Here is a 23495-nt window from a genome sequence, read left to right on the forward strand (position 1 = left end):
TGTTACTCTGGCCTACTGGTTAAGGTCTTAACTCTTACTCTGGCCTACTGGTTAAGGTGTTAACTCTTACTCTGGGCTATTGGTTAAGGTCTTAACTCTTACTCTGGCCTAATGGTTAAGGTCTTAGACTCATACTCTGGCCTAATGGTTAAGGTCTTAACTCTTACTCTGGCCTACTGGTTAAGTTCTTTAGTCTTACTCTGGCCTAATAGCTAAGGTCTTAGACTCGTACTTTGGCCTAATGGTTAAGGTCTTAACTCTTACTCTGGCCTAATAGCTAAGGTCTTAACTCTTACTCTGGCCTAATAGCTAAGGTCTTAGACTCGTACACTGGCCTACTGGTTAAGGTCTTAACTCTTACTCTGGCCTAATAGCTAAGGTCTTAGACTAGTACTCTGGCCTAATGGTTAAGGTCTTAACTCTTGCTCTGTGTCCTAATAGCTAAGGTCTTAGACTCGTACTCAGGCCTACTAGCTAAGGTCTTAACTCTTACTCTGGCCTACTGGTTAAGGTCTTAACTCTTACTCTGGCCTACTGTTTAAGGTCTTAAATCTTACTCTGGCCTACTGGTTAAGGTCTTAACTCTTACTCTTGCCTACTGGTTAAGGTCTTAACTCTTACTCTGGCCTAATAGCTAAGGTCTTAGACTCATACTCTGGCCTAATGGTTTAGGTCTTAACTCTTACTCTGGACTAATAGCTAAGGTCTTAGACTCGTACTCTGGCCTACTGGTTAAGGTCTTAACTCTTACTCTGGCCTAATATCTAAGGTCTTAACTCTTACTCTGGCCTACTGGTTAAGGTCTTTACTCTTACTCTGGCCTAATAGCTAAGGTCTTAGACTTGTACTCTGGCCTAATGGTTAAGGTCTTAACTCTTACTCTGGCCTGATAGCTAAGGTCTTAGACTCGTACTCTGGCCTACTGGTTAAGGTCTTAACTCTTACTCTGGCCTAATAGCTAAGGTCTTAACTCTTACTCTGGCCTACTGGTTAAGGTCTTAACTCTTACTCTGGCCTACTGGTTAAGGTCTTAAATCTTACTATGGCCTAATAGCTAAGGTCTTACACTCGTACTCTGGCCTACTGGTTACGGTCTTAACTCTTACTCTGGCCCACTGGTTAAGATCTTAACTCTTACTCTGGCCTAATAGCTAAGGTCTTAGACTCGTACTATGGCCTACAGGTTAAGGTCTTAACTCTTACTCTGGCCGAATAGCTAAGGTCTTAGACTCGTACTATGGCCTAATGGTTAAAGTCTTAACTCTTACTCTGGCCTAATAGCTAAGGTCTTAACTCTTACTCTGGCCTACTGGTTAAGGTCTTAACTCTTACTCTGGCCTACTGGTTAAGGTCTTAACTCTTACTCTCGCCTAATAGCTAAAGTCTTAACTCTTACTCTCACCTAATAGCTAAGGTCTTAGACTCATACTCTGGCCTACTGGTTAAGGTCTTAACTCGTACTCTGGCCTACTGTTTAAGGTCTTAACTCTTACTCTGGCCTAATAGCTAAGGTCTTAGATTCGTACTCTGGCCTAATAGCTAAAGTCTTAACTCTTACTCTGGCCTTATAGATAAGGTCTTAGACTCGTACTCTGGCCTAATGGTTAAGGTCTTAACTCTTACTCCGGCCTACTGGTTATGGTCTTAACTCTTACTCTGGCCTAATAGCTAAGGTCTTAGACTTGTACTAAGGACTAATGGTTACGGTCTTAACTCTTACTCTGCCCTAATAGCTAAGGTCTTAGACTCGTACTCTGGCCTAATGGTTAAGGTCTTAACTCTTACTCTGGCCTAATAGCTAAGGTCTTAGACTCGTACTATGGCCTAATAGCTAAGGTCTTAACTCTTACTCTGGCCTAATAGCTAAGGTCTTAGACTCGTACTCTGGCCTAATGGTTCAGGTTTAACTCTTACTCTGGCCTAATAGCTAAGGTCTTAACTCTTACTCTGGCCTAATAGCTAAGGTATTAGACTTGTTCCTGGCCTACTGGTTAAGGTCTTAACTCTTACTCTGGCCTAATAGCTAAGGTCTAGACTCGTACTCTGGCCTACTGGTTAAGGTCTTAACTCTTACTCTGGCCTAATAGCTAAGGTCTTAACTAATACTCTGGCCTAATAGCTAAGGTCTTACACTCGTACTCCGGCCTACTGGTTATGGTCTTAACTCTTACTCTGGCCTAATAGCTAAGGTCTTAGACTTGTACTAAGGACTAATGGTTACGGTCTTAACTCTTAGTCTGGCCTAATAGCTAAGGTCTTAGACTCGTACTCTGGCCTAATGGTTAAGGTCTTAACTCTTATTCTGGCCTAATAGCTAAGGTCCTAACTCTTACTCTGGCCTAATAGCTAAGGTCTTAGACTGGTACTCTGGCCTACTGGTTAAGGTCTTAACTCTTACTCTGGCCTAATAGTTAAGGTCTTAGACTCGTACTCTGGCCTAATAGCTAAGGTCTTAGACTCGTACTCTGGCCTAATAGCTAAGGTCTTAACTCTTACTCTGGCCTAATGGTTAAGGTCTTAACTCTTACTCTGGCCTAATAGCTAAGGTCTTAACTCGTACTCTGGCCTACTGGTTAAGGTCTTAACTCTTACTCTGGCCTAATAGCTAAGGTCTTAGACTCGTACTCTGGCCTAATAGCTAAAGTCTTAACTCTTACTCTGGCCTAATAGGTAAGGTCTTAGACTCGTACTCTGGCCTAATGGTTAAGGTCTTAACTCTTACTCTGGCCTACTGGTTACGGTCTTACCTCTTACACTGGCCTAATGGCTAAGGTCTTAGACTCGTACTATGGACTAATGGTAATGGTCTTAACTCTTAGTCTGGCCTAATAGCTAAGGTCTTAGACTCGTACTATGGCCTAATGGTTAAGGTCTTAACTCTTACTCTTGCCTAATAGCTAAGGTCTTAGACTCGTACTATGGCCTAATAGCTAAGGTCTTAACTCTTACTCTGGCCTAATAGCTAAGGTCTTAGACTCATACTCTGGCCTAATGGTTAAGGTCTTAACTCTTACTCTGGCCTAATAGCTAAGGTCTTAACTCTTACTCTGGCCTAATAGCTAAGGTATTAGACTTGTTCCTGGCCTACTGGTTAAGGTCTTAACTCTTACTCTGGCCTAATAGCTAAGGTCTAGACTCGTACTCTGGCCTAATAGCTAAGGTCTTAGACTCGTACTCTGGCCTAATGGTTAAGGTCTTAACTCTTACTCTGGCCTAATAGCTAAGGTCTTAGACTCATACTCTGGCCTAATGGTTAAGGTCTTAACTCTTACTCTGGCCTAATATCTAACGTCTTAACTTTTACTCTGGCCTACTGGTTAAGGTCTTAACTCCTACTCTGGCCTACTGTTAAGGTCTTAACTCTTACTCTGGCCTAATTGCTAAAGTCTTAGACTTGTACTCTGGCCTAATGGTTAAGGTCTTAACTCTTACTCTGGCCTAATAGCTAAGGTCTTAGACTCGTACTCTGGCCTAATAGCTAAGGTCTTAGACTCGTACTCTGGCATACAGGTTAAGGTCTTAACTCTTACTCTGGCCTAATAGCTAAGGTCTTAACTGTTACTCTGGCCTAATAGCTAAGGTCGTAGACTCGTACTCTGGCCTAATGGTTAAGGCCGTAACTCTTATTCTGGCCTAATAGCTAAGGTCCTAACTCTTACTCTGGCCTAATAGCTTAGGTCTTAGACTGGTACTCTGGCCTACTGGTTAAGGTCTTAACTCTTACTCTGGCCTAATAGCTAAGGTCTTAGACTCATACTCTGGCCTAATAGCTAAGGTCTTAGACTCGTACTCTGGCCTAATAGCTAAGGTCTTAACTCTTACTCTGGCCTAATGGTTAAGGTCTTAACTCTTACTCTGGCCTAATAGCTAAGGTCTTAGGCTCGTACTCTGGCCTACAGGTTAAGGTCTTAACTCTTACTCTGGCCTAATAGCTAAGGTCTTAACTCTTACTCTGTCCTACTGGTTAAGGTCTTAACTCTTACTCTGGCCTACTGGTTAAGGTCTTAACTCTTACTCTGGCCTAATAGCTAAGGTCTTAGACTCGTACTCTGACCTAATGGTTAAGGTCTTAACTCTTACTCTGGCCTACAGGTTAAGGTCTTAACTCTTACTCTGGCCTAATAGCTAAGGTCTTAGACTCGTACTGTGGCCTAATGGTTATTGTTTTAACTCTTACTCTGGCCTAATAGCTAAGGTCTTAGACTCGTACTATGGCCTACAGGTTAAGGTCTTAACTGTTACTCTGGCCTACTGGTTAAGGTCTTAACTCTTACTCTGGCCTACTGGTTAAGGTGTTAACTCTTACTCTGGGCTATTGGTTAAGGTCTTAACTCTTACTCTGGCCTAATGGTTAAGGTCTTAGACTCATACTCTGGCCTAATGGTTAAGGTCTTAACTCTTACTCTGGCCTACTGGATAAGTTCTTTACTCTTACTCTGGCCTAATAGCTAAGGTCTTAGACTCGTACTTTGGCCTAATGGTTAAGGTCGTAACTCTTACTCTGGCCTAATAGCTAAGGTCTTAACTCTTACTCTGGCCTAATAGCTAAGGTCTTAGACTCGTACACTGGCCTACTGGTTAAGGTCTTAACTCTTACTCTGGCCTAATAGCTAAGGTCTTAGACTCGTACTCTGGCCTAATGGTTAAGGTCTTAACTCTTGCTCTGTGTCCTAATAGCTAAGGTCTTAGACTCGTACTCAGGCCTACTAGCTAAGGTCTTAACTCTTACTCTGGCCTACTGGTTAAGGTCTTAACTCTTACTCTGGCCTACTGTTTAAGGTCTTAAATCTTACTCTGGCCTACTGGTTAAGGTCTTAACTCTTACTCTGGCCTACTGGTTAAGGTCTTAACTCTTACTCTGGCCTAATAGCTAAGGTCTTAGACTCATACTCTGGCCTAATGGTTAAGGTCGTAACTCTTACTCTGGACTAATAGCTAAGGTCTTAGACTTGTACTCTGGCCTACTGGTTAAGGTCTTAACTCTTACTCTGGCCTAATATCTAAGGTCTTAACTCTTACTCTGGCCTACTGGTTAAGGTCTTTACTCTTACTCTGGCCTAATAGCTAAGGTCTTAGACTCGTACTCTGGCCTAATGGTTAAGGTCTTAACTCTTACTCTGGCCTGATAGCTAAGGTCTTAGACTCGTACTCTGGCCTACTGGTTAAGGTCTTAACTCTTACTCTGGCCTAATAGCTAAGGTCTTAACTCTTACTCTGGCCTACTGGTTAAGGTCTTAACTCTTACTCTGGCCTACTGGTTAAGGTCTTAAATCTTACTATGGCCTAATAGCTAAGGTCTTACACTCCTACTCTGGCCTACTGGTTAAGGTCTTAACTCTTACTCTGGCCCACTGGTTAAGATCTTAACTCTTACTCTGGCCTAATAGCTAAGGTCTTAGACTCGTACTATGGCCTACAGGTTAAGGTCTTAACCTTTACTCTGGCCCAATAGCTAAGGTCTTAGACTCGTACTATGGCCTAATGGTTAAGGTCTTAACTCTTACTCTGGCCTAATAGCTAAGGTCTTAACTCTTACTCTGGCCTACTGGTTAAGGTCTTAACTCTTACTCTGGCCTACTGGTTAAGGTCTAAACTCTTACTCTCGCCTAATAGCTAAAGTCTTAACTCTTACTCTCGCCTAATAGCTAAGGTCTTAGACTCATACTCTGGCCTACTGGTTAAGGTCTTAACTCGTACTCTGGCCTACTGTTTAAGGTCTTAACTCTTACTCTGGCCTAATAGCTAAGGTCTTAGATTCGTACTCTGGCCTAATAGCTAAAGTCTTAACTCTTACTCTGGCCTAATAGATAAGGTCTTAGACTCGTACTCTGGCCTAATGGTTAAGGTCTTAACTCTTACTCCGGCCTACTGGTTATGGTCTTAACTCTTACTCTGGCCTAATAGCTAAGGTCTTAGACTTGTACTAAGGACTAATGGTTACGGTCTTAACTCTTACTCTGCCCTGATAGCTAAGGTCTTAGACTCATACTCTGGCCTAATGGTTAAGGTCTTAACTCTTACTCTGGCCTAATAGCTAAGGTCTTAGACTCGTACTATGGCCTAATAGCTAAGGTCTTAACTCTTACTCTGGCCTAATAGCTAAGGTCTTAGACTCGTACTCTCGCCTAATGGTTCAGGTTTAACTCTTACTCTGGCCTAATAGCTAAGGTCTTAACTCTTACTCTGGCCTAATAGCTAAGGTATTAGACTTGTTCCTGGCCTACTGGTTAAGGTCTTAACTCTTACTCTGGCCTAATAGCTAAGGTCTAGACTCGTACTCTGGCCTACTGGTTAAGGTCTTAACTCTTACTCTGGCCTAATAGCTAAGGTCTTAACTAATACTCTGGCCTAATAGCTAAGGTCTTACACTCGTACTCTGGCCTAATGGTTTAGGTCTTAACTCTTACTCTGGCCTAATAGCTAAGGTCTTAACTCTTACTCTGGCCTAATAGCTAAGGTATTAGACTTGTTCCTGGCCTACTGGTTAAGGTCTTAACTCTTACTCTGGCCTAATAGCTAAGGTCTTAACTCGTACTCTGGCCTACTGGTTAAGGTCTTAACTCTTACTCTGGCCTAATAGCTAAGGTCTAGACTCGTACTCTGGCCTGATAGCTAAGGTCTTAGACTCGTACTCTGGCCTAATGGTTAAGGTCTTAACTCTTACTCTGGCCTAATAGCTAAGGTCTTAGACTCATACTCTGGCCTAATGGTTAAGGTCTTAACTCTTACTCTGGCCTAATTTCTAACGTCTTAACTTTTACTCTGGCCTACTGGTTAAGGTCTTAACTCTTACTCTGGCCTACTGTTAAGGTCTTAACTCTTACTCTGGCCTAATAGCTAAGGTCTTAGACTCGTACTCTGGCCTAATGGTTAAGGTCTTACCTCTTACTCTGGCCTAATAGCTAAGGTCTTAGACTCGTACTCTGGCCTAATAGCTAAGGTCTTAGACTCATACTCTGGCATACAGGTTAAGGTCTTAACTCTTACTCTGGCCTAATAGCTAAGGTCTTAACTGTTACTCTGGCCTAATAGCTAAGGTCGTAGACTCGTACTCTGGCCTAATGTTTAAGGCCGTAACTCTTATTCTGGCCTAATAGCTAAGGTCCTAACTCTTACTCTGGCCTAATAGCTAAGGTCTTAGACTGGTACCCTGGCCTACTGGTTAAGGTCTTAACTCTTACTCTGGCCTAATAGCTAAGGTCTTAGACTCGTACTCTGGCCTAATAGCTAAGGTCTTAGACTCGTACTCTGGCCTAATAGCTAAGGTCTTAACTCTTACTCTGCCCTAATGGTTAAGGTCTTAACTCTTACTCTGGCCTAATAGCTAAGGTCTTAAGCTCGTACTCTGGCCTACAGGTTAAGGTCTTAACTCTTACTCTGGCCTAATAGCTAAGGTCTTAACTCTTACTCTGTCCTACTGGTTAAGGTCTTAACTCTTACTCTGGCCTACTGGTTAAGGTCTTAACTCTTACTCTGGCCTAATGTCTAAGGTCTTAGACTCGTACTCTGACCTAATGGTTAAGGTCTTAACTCTTACTCTGGCCTACAGGTTAAGGTCTTAACTCTTACTCTGGCCTAATAGCTAAGGTCTTAGACTTGTACTGTGGCCTAATGGTTATGGTTTTAACTCTTACTCTGGCCTAATAGCTAAGGTCTTAGACTCGTACTATGGCCTAAAGGTTAAGGTCTTAACTGTTACTCTGGCCTACTGGTTAAGGTCTTAACTCTTACTCTGGCCTACTGGTTAAGGTGTTAACTCTTACTCTGGGCTATTGGTTAAGGTCTTAACTCTTACTCTGGCCTAATGGTTAAGGTCTTAGACTCATACTCTGGCCTAATGGTTAAGGTCTTAACTCTTACTCTGGCCTACTGGTTAAGTACTTTACTCTTACTCTGGCCTAATAGCTAAGGTCTTAGACTCGTACTTTGGCCTAATGGTTAAGGTCTTAACTCTTACTCTGGCCTAATAGCTAAGGTCTTAACTCTTACTCTGGCCTAATAGCTAAGGTCTTAGACTCGTACACTGGCCTACTGGTTAAGGTCTTAACTCTTACTCTGGCCTAATAGCTAAGGTCTTAGACTCGTACTCTGGCCTAATGGTTAAGGTCTTAACTCTTGCTCTGTGTCCTAATAGCTAAGGTCTTAGACTCGTACTCAGGCCTACTAGCTAAGGTCTTAACTCTTACTCTGGCCTACTGGTTAAGGTCTTAACTCTTACTCTGGCCTACTGTTTAAGGTCTTAAATCTTACTCTGGCCTACTGGTTAAGGTCTTAACTCTTACTCTGGCCTACTGGTTAAGGTCTTAACTCTTACTCTGGCCTAATAGCTAAGGTCTTAGACTCATACTCTGGCTTAATGGTTAAGGTCTTAACTCTTACTCTGGACTAATAGCTAAGGTCTTAGACTCGTACTCTGGCCTACTGGTTAAGGTCTTAACTCTTGCTCTGGCCTAATAGCTAAGGTCTTAGACTCGTACTCTGGCCTAATAGCTAAGGTCTGAGACTCGTACTCTGGCCTGATAGCTAAGGTCTTAACACTTACTCTGGCCTAATAGCTAAAGTCTTGGACTTGTACTCTGGCCTAATGGTTAAGGTCGTAACTCTTACTCTGGCCTAATAGCTAAGGTCTTAGACTCGTACTCTGGCCTACAGGTTAAGGTCTTAACTCTTACTCTGGCCTAATAGATAAGGTCTTAACTCTTACTCTGTCCTCCTGGTTAAGGTCTTAACTCTTACTCAGGCCTAATAACTAAGGTCTTAGACTCATACTCTGGCCTAATGGTTAAGGTCTTAACTCTTACTCTGGCCTAATAGCTAAGGTCTTAACTCTTACTCTGGCCTAATAGCTAAGGTCTTAGACTCGTACTCTGGCCTACAGGTTAAGGTCTTAACTCTTACTCTGGCCTAATAGCTAAGGTCTTAGACTCGTACTCTGGCCTAATGGTTAAGGTCTTAATTCTTACTCTGGCCTAATAGCTAAGGTCTTAGACTCGTACTATGGCCTACAGGTTAAGGTCTTAACTCTTACTCTGGCCTACTGGTTAAGGTCTTAACTCTTACTCTGGCCTACTGGTTAAGGTCTTAACTCTTACTCTGGCCTATTGGTTAAGGTCTTAACTCTTACTCTGGCCTAATAGCTAAGGTCTTAGACTCGTACTCTGGCCTAATGGTTAAGGTCTTAACTCTTACTCTGGCCTACTGGTTAACGTCTTATCTCTTACACTGGCCTAATAGCTAAGGTCTTAGACTCGTACTCTGGCCTAATGGTTAAGGTCTTAACTCTTACTCTGGCCTATTGGTTAAGGTCTTAACTCTTACTCTGGCCTAATAGCTAAGGTCCTAACTCTTACTCTGGCCTAATAGCTAAGATCTTAGACTCGTACTCTGGCCTACTGGTTAAGGTCTTAACTCTTACTCTGGCCTAATAGCTAAGGTCTTAACTCTTACTCTGGCCTCATAGCTAAGGTCTTAGACTCACACTCTGGCCTAATGGTTAAGGTCGTAACTCTTGGTGTGGCCTAATAGCTAAGGTCTTAGACTCGTACTCTGGCCTACTGGTTAAGGTTTTAACTCTTGGTCTTGCTTAATAGCTAAAGTCTTAGACTCGTACTCTGGCCTAATGGTTAAGGTCTTAACTCTTACTCTGGCCTAATAGCTAAGGTCTTAACTCTTACTCTGGCCTAATAGTTAAGGTCTTAGACTGGTACTCTGGCCTACTGGTTAAGGTCTTAACTATTACTCTGGCCTAATAGCTAAGGTCTTAGACTCGTACTCTGGCCTAATAGCTAAGGTCTTAGACTCATACTCTGGCCTGATAGCTAAGGTCTTAACTCTCACTCTGGCCTAATAGCTAAGGTCTTAGACTTGTACTCTGGCCTAATGGTTAAGGTCTTAACTCTTACTCTGGCCTAATAGCTAAGGTCTTAGACTCGTACTCTGGCCTACTGGTTAAGGTCTTTACTCTTACTCTGGCCTAATAGCTAAGGTCTTAACTCTTACTCTGTCCTACTGGTTAAGGTCTTAACTCTTACTCTGGCCTACTGGTTAAGGTCTTAAATCTTACTATGGCCTAATAGCTAAGGTCTTACACTCGTACTCTGGCCTACTGGTTAAGGTCTTAACTCTTACTCTGGCCCACTGGTTAGGATCTTAACTCTTACTCTGGCCTAATAGCTAAGGTCTTAGACTCGTACTATGGCCTACAGGTTAAGGTCTTAACTCTTACTCTGGCCCAATAGCTAAGGTCTTAGACTCGTACTATGGCCTAATGGTTAAGGTCTTAACTCTTACTCTGGCCTAATAGCTAAGGTCTTAACTCTTACTCTGGCCTACTGGTTAAGGTCTTAACTCTTACTCTGGCCTACTGGTTAAGGTCTTAACTCTTACTCTCGCCTAATAGCTAAAGTCTTAACTCTTACTCTCGCCTAATAGCTAAGGTCTTAGACTCATACTCTGGCCTACTGGTTAAGGTCTTAACTCATACTCTGGCCTACTGTTTAAGGTCTTAACTCTTACTCTGGCCTAATAGCTAAGGTCTTAGATTCGTACTCTGGCCTAATAGCTAAAGTCTTAACTCTTACTCTGGCCTAATAGATAAGGTCTTAGACTCGTACTCTGGCCTAATGGTTAAGGTCTTAACTCTTACTCCGGCCTACTGGTTATGGTCTTAACTCTTACTCTGGCCTAATAGCTAAGGTCTTAGACTTGTACTAAGGACTAATGGTTACGGTCTTAACTCTTACTCTGCCCTAATAGCTAAGGTCTTAGACTCGTACTCTGGCCTAATGGTTAAAGTCTTAACTCTTACTCTGGCCTAATAGCTAAGGTCTTAGACTCGTACTATGGCCTAATAGCTAAGGTCTTAACTCTTACTCTGGCCTAATAGCTAAGGTCTTAGACTCGTACTCTGGCCTAATGGTTCAGGTTTAACTCTTACTCTGGCCTAATAGCTAAGGTCTTAACTCTTACTCTGGCCTAATAGCTAAGGTATTAGACTTGTTCCTGGCCTACTGGTTAAGGTCTTAACTCTTACTCTGGCCTAATAGCTAAGGTCTTAACTCGTACTCTGGCCTACTGGTTAAGGTCTTAACTCTTACTCTGGCCTAATAGCTAAAGTCTTAACTCTTACTCTGGCCTAATAGGTAAGGTCTTAGACTCGTACTCTGGCCTAATGGTTAAGGTCTTAACTCTTACTCTGGCCTACTGGTTACGGTCTTACCTCTTACACTGGCCTAATGGCTAAGGTCTTAGACTATGGACTAATGGTAACGGTCTTAACTCTTAATCTGGCCTAATAGCTAAGGTCTTAGACTCGTACTCTGGCCTAATGGTTAAGGTCTTAACTCTTACTCTGGCCTAATAGCTAAGGTCTTAGACTCGTACTATGGCCTAATAGCTAAGGTCTTAACTCTTACTCTGGCCTAATAGCTAAGGTCTTAGACTCATACTCTGGCCTAATGGTTAAGGTCTTAACTCTTACTCTGGCCTAATAGCTAAGGTCTTAACTCTTACTCTGGCCTAATAGCTAAGGTATTAGACTTGTTCCTGGCCTACTGGTTAAGGTCTTAACTCTTACTCTGGCCTAATAGCTAAGGTCTAGACTCGTACTCTGGCCTAATAGCTAAGGTCTTAGACTCGTACTCTGGCCTAATGGTTAAGGTCTTAACTCTTACTCTGGCCTAATAGCTAAGGTCTTAGACTCATACTCTGGCCTAATGGTTAAGGTCTTAACTCTTACTCTGGCCTAATATCTAAGGTCTTAACTTTTACTCTGGCCTACTGGTTAAGGTCTTAACTCTTACTCTGGCCTACTGTTAAGGTCTTAACTCTTACTCTGGCCTAATAGCTAAGGTCTTAGACTCATACTCTGGCCTAATGGTTAAGGTCTTAACTCTTACTCTGGCCTAATAGCTAAGGTCTTAGACTCGTACTCTGGCCTAATAGCTAAGGTCTTAGACTCATACTCTGGCATACAGGTTAAGGTCTTAACTCTTACTCTGGCCTAATAGCTAAGGTCTCAACTCTTACTCTGGCCTAATAGCTAAAGTCGTAGACTCGTACTCTGGCCTAATGGTTAAGGCCGTAACTCTTATTCTGGCCTAATAGCTAAGGTCCTAACTCTTACTCTGGCCTAATAGCTAAGGTCTTAGACTGGTACTCTGGCCTACTGGTTAAGGTCTTAACTCTTACTCTGGCCTAATAGCTAAGGTCTTAGACTCGTACTCTGGCCTAATAGCTAAGGTCTTAGACTCGTACTCTGGCATACAGGTTAAGGTCTTAACTCTTACTCTGGCCTAATAGCTAGGGTCTTAACTGTTACTCTGGCCTAATAGCTAAGGTTGTAGACTCGTACTCTGGCCTAATGGTTAAGGCTGTAACTCTTATTCTGGCCTAATAGCTAAGGTCCTAACTCTTACTCTGGCCTAATAGCTAAGGTCTTAGACTAGTACTCTGGCCTACTGGTTAAGGTCTTAACTCTTACTCTGGCCTAATAGCTAAGGTCTTAGACTCGTACTCTGGCCTAATAGCTAAGGTCTTAGACTCGTACTCTGGCCTAATAGCTAAGGTCTTAACTCTTACTCTGGCCTAATGGTTAAGGTCTTAACTCTTACTCTGGCCTAATAGCTAAGGTCTTAGGCTCGTACTCTGGCCTACAGGTTAAGGTCTTAACTCTTACTCTGGCCTAATAGCTAAGGTCTTAACTCTTACTCTGTCCTACTGGTTAAGGTCTTAACTCTTACTCTGGCCTACTGGTTAAGGTCTTAACTCTTACTCTTGCCTAATAGCTAAGGTCTTAGACTCGTACTCTGACCTAATGGTTAAGGTCTTAACTCTTACTCTGGCCTACAGGTTAAGGTCTTAACTCTTACTCTGGCCTAATAGCTAAGGTCTTAGACTCGTACTGTGGCCTAATGGTTATGGTTTTAACTCTTACTCTGGCCTAATAGCTAAGGTCTTAGACTCGTACTATGGCCTACAGGTTAAGGTCTTAACTGTTACTCTGGCCTACTGGTTAAGGTCTTAACTCTTACTCTGGCCTACTGGTTAAGGTGTTAACTCTTACTCTGGGCTATTGGTTAAGGTCTTAACTCTTACTCTGGCCTAATGGTTAAGGTCTTAGACTCATACTCTGGCCTAATGGTTAAGGTCTTAACTCTTACTCTGGCCTACTGGTTAAGGTCTTAACTCTTACTCTGGCCTAATAGCTAAGGTCTTAGACTCGTACTTTGGCCTAATGGTTAAGGTCTTAACTCTTACTCTGGCCTAATAGCTAAGGTCTTAACTCTTACTCTGGCCTAATAGCTAAGGTCTTAGACTCGTACTCTGGCCTAATGGTTAAGGTCTTAACTCTTGCTCTGTGTCCTAATAGCTAAGGTCTTAGACTCGTACTCTGGCCTACTCCTACTCTGGCCTACTGGTTAAGGTCTTAACTCTTACTCTGGCCTACTGTTTAAGGTCTTAAATCTTACTCTGGCCTACTGGTTAAGGTCTTAACTCTTACTCTGGCCTACTGGTTAAGGTCTTAACTCTTACTCTGGCCTAATAGCTAAGGTCTTAGACTCATACTCTGGCCTAATGGTTAAGGTCTTAACTCTTACTCTGGACTAATAGCTAAGGTCTTAGACTCGTACTCTGGCCTACTGGTTAAGGTCTTAACTCTTACTCTGGCCTAATAGCTAATGTCTTAGACTCGAGCTATGGCCTACAGGTTAAGGACTTAACTCTTACTCTGGCCTAATAGCTAAGGTCTTAGACTCGTACTATGGCCTACAGGTTAAGGTCTTAACTCTTACTCTGGCCCAATAGCTAAGGTCTTAGACTCGTACTATGGCCTAATGGTTAAGGTCTTAACTCTTACTCTGGCCTAATAGCTAAGGTCTTAACTCTTACTCTGGCCTACTGGTTAAGGTCTTAACTCTTACTCTGGCCTAATAGCTAAGGTCTTAGACTCGTACTATGGCCTAATGGTTCAGGTCTTAACTCTTACTCTGGCCTAATAACTAAGGTCTTAGACTCACACTCTGGCCTAATGGTTAAGGTCTTAACTCTTACTCTGGCCTAATAGCTAATGTCTTAGACTCGAGCTATGGCCTACAGGTTAAGGACTTAACTCTTACTCTGGCCTAATAGCTAAGGTCTTAGACTCGTAATATGGCCTACAGGTTAAGGTCTTAACGCTTACTCAGGCCTAATAGCTAAGGTCTTAGACTCGTACTCTGGCCTAATGGTTAAGGTCTTAACTCTTACTCTGGCCTAATAGATAAGGTCTTAACTCTTACTCTGTCCTCCTGGTTAAGGTCTTAACTCTTACTCAGGCCTAATAACTAAGGTCTTAGACTCATACTCTGGCCTAATGGTTAAGGTCTTAACTCTTACTCTGGCCTAATAGCTAAGGTCTTAACTCTTACTCTGGCCTAATAGCTAAGGTCTTAGACTCGTACTCTGGCCTACAGGTTAAGGTCTTAACTCTTACTCTGGCCTAATAGCTAAGGTCTTAGACTCGTACTCTGGCCTAATGGTTAAGGTCTTAATTCTTACTCTGGCCTAATAGCTAAGGTCTTAGACTCGTACTATGGCCTACAGGTTAAGGTCTTAACTCTTACTCTGGCCTACTGGTTAAGGTCTTAACTCTTACTCTGGCCTACTGGTTAAGGTCTTAACTCTTACTCTGGCCTATTGGTTAAGGTCTTAACTCTTACTCTGGCCTAATAGCTAAGGTCTTAGACTCGTACTCTGGCCTAATGGTTAAGGTCTTAACTCTTACTCTGGCCTACTGGTTAACGTCTTATCTCTTACACTGGCCTAATAGCTAAGGTCTTAGACTCGTACTCTGGCCTAATGGTTAAGGTCTTAACTCTTACTCTGGCCTATTGGTTAAGGTCTTAACTCTTACTCTGGCCTAATAGCTAAGGTCCTAACTCTTACTCTGGCCTAATAGCTAAGATCTTAGACTCGTACTCTGGCCTACTGGTTAAGGTCTTAACTCTTACTCTGGCCTAATAGCTAAGGTCTTAACTCTTACTCTGGCCTCATAGCTAAGGTCTTAGACTCACACTCTGGCCTAATGGTTAAGGTCGTAACTCTTGGTGTGGCCTAATAGCTAAGGTCTTAGACTCGTACTCTGGCCTACTGGTTAAGGTTTTAACTCTTGGTCTTGCTTAATAGCTAAAGTCTTAGACTCGTACTCTGGCCTAATGGTTAAGGTCTTAACTCTTACTCTGGCCTAATAGCTAAGGTCTTAACTCTTACTCTGGCCTAATAGTTAAGGTCTTAGACTGGTACTCTGGCCTACTGGTTAAGGTCTTAACTATTACTCTGGCCTAATAGCTAAGGTCTTAGACTCGTACTCTGGCCTAATAGCTAAGGTCTTAGACTCATACTCTGGCCTGATAGCTAAGGTCTTAACTCTCACTCTGGCCTAATAGCTAAGGTCTTAGACTTGTACTCTGGCCTAATGGTTAAGGTCTTAACTCTTACTCTGGCCTAATAGCTAAGGTCTTAGACTCGTACTCTGGCCTACTGGTTAAGGTCTTTACTCTTACTCTGGCCTAATAGCTAAGGTCTTAACTCTTACTCTGTCCTACTGGTTAAGGTCTTAACTCTTACTCTGGCCTACTGGTTAAGGTCTTAAATCTTACTATGGCCTAATAGCTAAGGTCTTACACTCGTACTCTGGCCTACTGGTTAAGGTCTTAACTCTTACTCTGGCCCACTGGTTAGGATCTTAACTCTTACTCTGGCCTAATAGCTAAGGTCTTAGACTCGTACTATGGCCTACAGGTTAAGGTCTTAACTCTTACTCTGGCCCAATAGCTAAGGTCTTAGACTCGTACTATGGCCTAATGGTTAAGGTCTTAACTCTTACTCTGGCCTAATAGCTAAGGTCTTAACTCTTACTCTGGCCTACTGGTTAAGGTCTTAACTCTTACTCTGGCCTACTGGTTAAGGTCTTAACTCTTACTCTCGCCTAATAGCTAAAGTCTTAACTCTTACTCTCGCCTAATAGCTAAGGTCTTAGACTCATACTCTGGCCTACTGGTTAAGGTCTTAACTCATACTCTGGCCTACTGTTTAAGGTCTTAACTCTTACTCTGGCCTAATAGCTAAGGTCTTAGATTCGTACTCTGGCCTAATAGCTAAAGTCTTAACTCTTACTCTGGCCTAATAGATAAGGTCTTAGACTCGTACTCTGGCCTAATGGTTAAGGTCTTAACTCTTACTCCGGCCTACTGGTTATGGTCTTAACTCTTACTCTGGCCTAATAGCTAAGGTCTTAGACTTGTACTAAGGACTAATGGTTACGGTCTTAACTCTTACTCTGCCCTAATAGCTAAGGTCTTAGACTCGTACTCTGGCCTAATGGTTAAAGTCTTAACTCTTACTCTGGCCTAATAGCTAAGGTCTTAGACTCGTACTATGGCCTAATAGCTAAGGTCTTAACTCTTACTCTGGCCTAATAGCTAAGGTCTTAGACTCGTACTCTGGCCTAATGGTTCAGGTTTAACTCTTACTCTGGCCTAATAGCTAAGGTCTTAACTCTTACTCTGGCCTAATAGCTAAGGTATTAGACTTGTTCCTGGCCTACTGGTTAAGGTCTTAACTCTTACTCTGGCCTAATAGCTAAGGTCTTAACTCGTACTCTGGCCTACTGGTTAAGGTCTTAACTCTTACTCTGGCCTAATAGCTAAAGTCTTAACTCTTACTCTGGCCTAATAGGTAAGGTCTTAGACTCGTACTCTGGCCTAATGGTTAAGGTCTTAACTCTTACTCTGGCCTACTGGTTACGGTCTTACCTCTTACACTGGCCTAATGGCTAAGGTCTTAGACTATGGACTAATGGTAACGGTCTTAACTCTTAATCTGGCCTAATAGCTAAGGTCTTAGACTCGTACTCTGGCCTAATGGTTAAGGTCTTAACTCTTACTCTGGCCTAATAGCTAAGGTCTTAGACTCGTACTATGGCCTAATAGCTAAGGTCTTAACTCTTACTCTGGCCTAATAGCTAAGGTCTTAGACTCATACTCTGGCCTAATGGTTAAGGTCTTAACTCTTACTCTGGCCTAATAGCTAAGGTCTTAACTCTTACTCTGGCCTAATAGCTAAGGTATTAGACTTGTTCCTGGCCTACTGGTTAAGGTCTTAACTCTTACTCTGGCCTAATAGCTAAGGTCTAGACTCGTACTCTGGCCTAATAGCTAAGGTCTTAGACTCGTACTCTGGCCTAATGGTTAAGGTCTTAACTCTTACTCTGGCCTAATAGCTAAGGTCTTAGACTCATACTCTGGCCTAATGGTTAAGGTCTTAACTCTTACTCTGGCCTAATATCTAAGGTCTTAACTTTTACTCTGGCCTACTGGTTAAGGTCTTAACTCTTACTCTGGCCTACTGTTAAGGTCTTAACTCTTACTCTGGCCTAATAGCTAAGGTCTTAGACTCATACTCTGGCCTAATGGTTAAGGTCTTAACTCTTACTCTGGCCTAATAGCTAAGGTCTTAGACTCGTACTCTGGCCTAATAGCTAAGGTCTTAGACTCATACTCTGGCATACAGGTTAAGGTCTTAACTCTTACTCTGGCCTAATAGCTAAGGTCTCAACTCTTACTCTGGCCTAATAGCTAAAGTCGTAGACTCGTACTCTGGCCTAATGGTTAAGGCCGTAACTCTTATTCTGGCCTAATAGCTAAGGTCCTAACTCTTACTCTGGCCTAATAGCTAAGGTCTTAGACTGGTACTCTGGCCTACTGGTTAAGGTCTTAACTCTTACTCTGGCCTAATAGCTAAGGTCTTAGACTCGTACTCTGGCCTAATAGCTAAGGTCTTAGACTCGTACTCTGGCATACAGGTTAAGGTCTTAACTCTTACTCTGGCCTAATAGCTAGGGTCTTAACTGTTACTCTGGCCTAATAGCTAAGGTTGTAGACTCGTACTCTGGCCTAATGGTTAAGGCTGTAACTCTTATTCTGGCCTAATAGCTAAGGTCCTAACTCTTACTCTGGCCTAATAGCTAAGGTCTTAGACTAGTACTCTGGCCTACTGGTTAAGGTCTTAACTCTTACTCTGGCCTAATAGCTAAGGTCTTAGACTCGTACTCTGGCCTAATAGCTAAGGTCTTAGACTCGTACTCTGGCCTAATAGCTAAGGTCTTAACTCTTACTCTGGCCTAATGGTTAAGGTCTTAACTCTTACTCTGGCCTAATAGCTAAGGTCTTAGGCTCGTACTCTGGCCTACAGGTTAAGGTCTTAACTCTTACTCTGGCCTAATAGCTAAGGTCTTAACTCTTACTCTGTCCTACTGGTTAAGGTCTTAACTCTTACTCTGGCCTACTGGTTAAGGTCTTAACTCTTACTCTTGCCTAATAGCTAAGGTCTTAGACTCGTACTCTGACCTAATGGTTAAGGTCTTAACTCTTACTCTGGCCTACAGGTTAAGGTCTTAACTCTTACTCTGGCCTAATAGCTAAGGTCTTAGACTCGTACTGTGGCCTAATGGTTATGGTTTTAACTCTTACTCTGGCCTAATAGCTAAGGTCTTAGACTCGTACTATGGCCTACAGGTTAAGGTCTTAACTGTTACTCTGGCCTACTGGTTAAGGTCTTAACTCTTACTCTGGCCTACTGGTTAAGGTGTTAACTCTTACTCTGGGCTATTGGTTAAGGTCTTAACTCTTACTCTGGCCTAATGGTTAAGGTCTTAGACTCATACTCTGGCCTAATGGTTAAGGTCTTAACTCTTACTCTGGCCTACTGGTTAAGGTCTTAACTCTTACTCTGGCCTAATAGCTAAGGTCTTAGACTCGTACTTTGGCCTAATGGTTAAGGTCTTAACTCTTACTCTGGCCTAATAGCTAAGGTCTTAACTCTTACTCTGGCCTAATAGCTAAGGTCTTAGACTCGTACTCTGGCCTAATGGTTAAGGTCTTAACTCTTGCTCTGTGTCCTAATAGCTAAGGTCTTAGACTCGTACTCTGGCCTACTCCTACTCTGGCCTACTGGTTAAGGTCTTAACTCTTACTCTGGCCTACTGTTTAAGGTCTTAAATCTTACTCTGGCCTACTGGTTAAGGTCTTAACTCTTACTCTGGCCTACTGGTTAAGGTCTTAACTCTTACTCTGGCCTAATAGCTAAGGTCTTAGACTCATACTCTGGCCTAATGGTTAAGGTCTTAACTCTTACTCTGGACTAATAGCTAAGGTCTTAGACTCGTACTCTGGCCTACTGGTTAAGGTCTTAACTCTTACTCTGGCCTAATAGCTAATGTCTTAGACTCGAGCTATGGCCTACAGGTTAAGGACTTAACTCTTACTCTGGCCTAATAGCTAAGGTCTTAGACTCGTACTATGGCCTACAGGTTAAGGTCTTAACTCTTACTCTGGCCCAATAGCTAAGGTCTTAGACTCGTACTATGGCCTAATGGTTAAGGTCTTAACTCTTACTCTGGCCTAATAGCTAAGGTCTTAACTCTTACTCTGGCCTACTGGTTAAGGTCTTAACTCTTACTCTGGCCTAATAGCTAAGGTCTTAGACTCGTACTATGGCCTAATGGTTCAGGTCTTAACTCTTACTCTGGCCTAATAACTAAGGTCTTAGACTCACACTCTGGCCTAATGGTTAAGGTCTTAACTCTTACTCTGGCCTAATAGCTAATGTCTTAGACTCGAGCTATGGCCTACAGGTTAAGGACTTAACTCTTACTCTGGCCTAATAGCTAAGGTCTTAGACTCGTAATATGGCCTACAGGTTAAGGTCTTAACGCTTACTCAGGCCTAATAGCTAAGGTCTTAGACTCGTACTCTGGCCTAATGGTTAAGGTCTTAACTCTTACTCTGGCCTAATAGCTAAGGTCTTAGACTCGTAGTCTGGCCTAATAGCTAAGGTCTTAGACTTGTACTCTGGCCTACAGGTTAAGGTCTTAACTATTACTCTGGCCTAATAGCTAAGGTCTTAACTCTTACTCTGGCCTAATAGCTAAGGTCTTAGACTCGTACTCTGGCCTAATGGTTAAGGTCTTAACTCTTACTCTGGCCTAATAGCTAAGGTCTTAGACTCGTACTCTGGCCTAATGGTTAAGGTCATAACTCTTATTCTGGCCTAATAGCTAAGGTCTTAACTCTTACTCTGGCCTAATAGCTAAGGTCTTAGACTCGTACTCTGTCTTAATAGCTAAGGTCTTAGACTCGTACTCTGGCCTGATAGCTAAGGTCTTAATTCTCACTCTGGCCTAATAGCTAAGGTCTTAGACTTGTACTCTGGCCTGATAGCTAAGGTCTTAACTCTTACTCTGGCCTAATAGCTAAGGTCTTAGACGTGTACTCTGGCCTAATGGTTAAGGTCTTAACTCTTACTCTGGCCTAATATCTAAGGTATTAGACTCATACTCTGGCCTACAGGTTAAGGTCTTAACTCTTACTCTGGCCTAATAGCTAAGGTCTTAACTCTTACTCTGTCCTCCTGGTTAAGGTCTTAACTCTTACTCTGGCCTACTGGTTAAGGTCTTAACTCTTACTCTGGCCTAATAGCTAAGGTCTTAGACTTGTACTCTGGCCTGATAGCTAAGGTCTTAACTCTTACTCTGGCCTAATAGCTAAGGTCTTAACTCTTACTCTGTCCTCCTGGTTAAGGTCTTAACTCTTACTCTGGCCTACTGGTTAAGGTCTTAACTCTTACTCTGGCCTAATAGCTAAGGTCTTAGACTCGTACTATGGCCTAATGGTTCAGGTCTTAACTCTTACTCTGGCCTAATAACTAAGGTCTTAGACTCACACTCTGGCCTAATGGTTAAGGTCTTAACTCTTACTCTGGCCTAATAGCTAAGGTCTTAACTCTTACTCTGTCCTCCTGGTTAAGGTCTTAACTCTTACTCTGGCCTACTGGTTAAGGTCTTAACTCTTACTCTGGCCTAATAGCTAAGGTCTTAGACTCGTACTATGGCCTAATGCTTAAGATCTTAACTCTTACTCCGGCCTAATAGCTAAGGTCTTAACTCTTACTCTGGCCTATAGCTAGGGTCTTAGACTGGTACTCTGGCCTACTGGTTAAGGTCTTAACTCTTGCTCTGGCCTAATAGCTAAGGTCTTAGACTCGTACTCTGGCCTAATAGCTAAGGTCTGAGACTCGTACTCTGGCCTGATAGCTAAGGTCCTAACACTTACTCTGGCCTAATAGCTAAGGTCTTGGACTTGTACTCTGGCCTAATGGTTAAGGTCTTAACTCTTACTCTGGCCTAATAGCTAAGGTCTTAGACTCGTACTCTGGCCTACAGGTTAAGGTCTTAACTCTTACTCTGGCCTAATAGATAAGGTCTTAACTCTTACTCTGTCCTCCTGGTTAAGGTCTTAACTCTTACTCAGGCCTAATAACTAAGGTCTTAGACTCATACTCTGGCCTAATGGTTAAGGTCTTAACTCTTACTCTGGCCTAATAGCTAAGGTCTTAACTCTTACTCTGGCCTAATAGCTAAGGTCTTAGACTCGTACTCTGGCCTACAGGTTAAGGTCTTAACTCTTACTCTGGCCTAATAGCTAAGGTCTTAGACTCGTACTCTGGCCTAATGGTTAAGGTCTTAATTCTTACTCTGGCCTAATAGCTAAGGTCTTAGACTCGTACTATGGCCTACAGGTTAAGGTCTTAACTCTTACTCTGGCCTACTGGTTAAGGTCTTAACTCTTACTCTTGCCTACTGGTTAAGGTCTTAACTCTTACTCTGGCCTATTGGTTAAGGTCTTAACTCTTACTCTGGCCTAATAGCTAAGGTCTTAGACTCGTACTCTGGCCTAACGGTTAAGGTCTTAACTCTTACTCTGGCCTACTGGTTAAGGTCTTATCTCTTACACTGGCCTAATAGCTAAGGTCTTAGACTCGTACTCTGGCCTAATGGTTAAGGTCTTAACTCTTACTCTGGCCTATTGGTTAAGGTCTTAACTCTTACTCTGGCCTAATAGCTAAGGTCCTAACTCTTACTCTGGCCTAATAGCTAAGGTCTTAGACTCGTACTCTGGCCTACTGGTTAAGGTCTTAACTCTTACTCTGGCCTAATAGCTAAGGTCTTAGACTCATACTCTGGCATAATAGCTAAGGTCTTAGACTTGCACACTGGCCTAATAGCTAAGGTCTTAACTCTTACTCTGGCCTCATAGCTAAGGTCTTAGACTCACACTCTGGCCTAATGGTTAAGGTCTTAACTCTTGGTGTGGCCTAATAGCTAAGGTCTTAGACTCGTACTCTGGCCTACTGGTTAAGGTTTTAACTCTTGGTCTTGCCTAATAGCTAAAGTCTTAGACTCGTACTCTGGCCTAATGGTTTAAGGTCTTAACTCTTACTCTGGCCTAATAGCTAAGGTCTTAACTCTTACTCTGGCCTAATAGTTAAGGTCTTAGACTGGTACTCTGGCCTACTGGTTAAGGTCTTAACTATTACTCTGGCCTAATAGCTAAGGTCTTAGACTCGTACTCTGGCCTAATAGCTAAGGTCTTAGACTCATACTCTGGCCTGATAGCTAAGGTCTTAACTCTCACTCTGGCCTAATAGCTAAGGTCTTAGACTTGTACTCTGGCCTAATGGTTAAGGTCTTAACTCTTACTCTGGCCTAATAGCTAAGGTCTTAGACTCGTACTCTGGCCTACTGGTTAAGGTCTTTACTCTTACTCTGGCCTAATAGCTAAGGTCTTAACTCTTACTCTGTCCTACTGGTTAAGGTCTTAACTCTTACTCTGGCCTACTGGTTAAGGTCTTAACTCTTACTCTGGCCTAATAGCTAAGGTCTTAGACTCGTACTATGGCCTAATGGTTAAGGTCTTAACTCTTACTCTGGCCTAATAGCTAAGGTCTTAGGCTCGTACTCTGGCCTAATGGTTAAGGTCTTAACTCTTACTCTGGCCTAATAGCTAAGGTCTTAACTCTTACTCTGGCCTAATAGCTAAGGTCTTAGACTCATACTCTGGCCTAATGGTTAAGGTCTTAACTCTTACTCTGGCCTACAGGTTAAGGTCTTCACTCTTACTCTGGCCTAATAGCTAAGGTCTTAGACTCGTACTCTGGCCTAATGGTTAAGGTCTTAACTCTTACTCTGGCCTAATAGCTAAGGTCTTAGACTTCTACTATGGCCTACAGGTTAAGGTCTTAACTCTTACCCTGGCCTACTGGTTAAGGTCTTAACTCTTACTCTGGCCTACTGGTTAAGGTCCTAACTCTTACTCTGGCCTATTGGTTAAGGTCTTAACTCTTACTCTGGCCTAATAGCTAAGGTCTTAGACTCGTACTCTGGCCTAATGGTTAAGGTCTTAACTCTTACTCTGGCCTACTGGTTAAGGTCTTAACTCGTACTCTGGCCTAATAGCTAAAGTCTTAGACTTGTACTCTGGCCTAATGGTTAAGGTCTTAACTCTTACTCTGGCCTAATAGCTAAGGTCTTAACTCTTACTCTGGCCTAATAGCTAAGGTCTTAGACTCGTACTCTGGCCTACTGGTTAAGGTCTTAACTCATACTCTGGCATAATAGC

The sequence above is a fragment of the Triturus cristatus genome, chromosome 7, assembly GCF_964204655.1.
Source record: "Triturus cristatus chromosome 7, aTriCri1.1, whole genome shotgun sequence".
In the NCBI taxonomy this organism is placed as follows: Eukaryota; Metazoa; Chordata; class Amphibia; order Caudata; family Salamandridae; genus Triturus; species Triturus cristatus.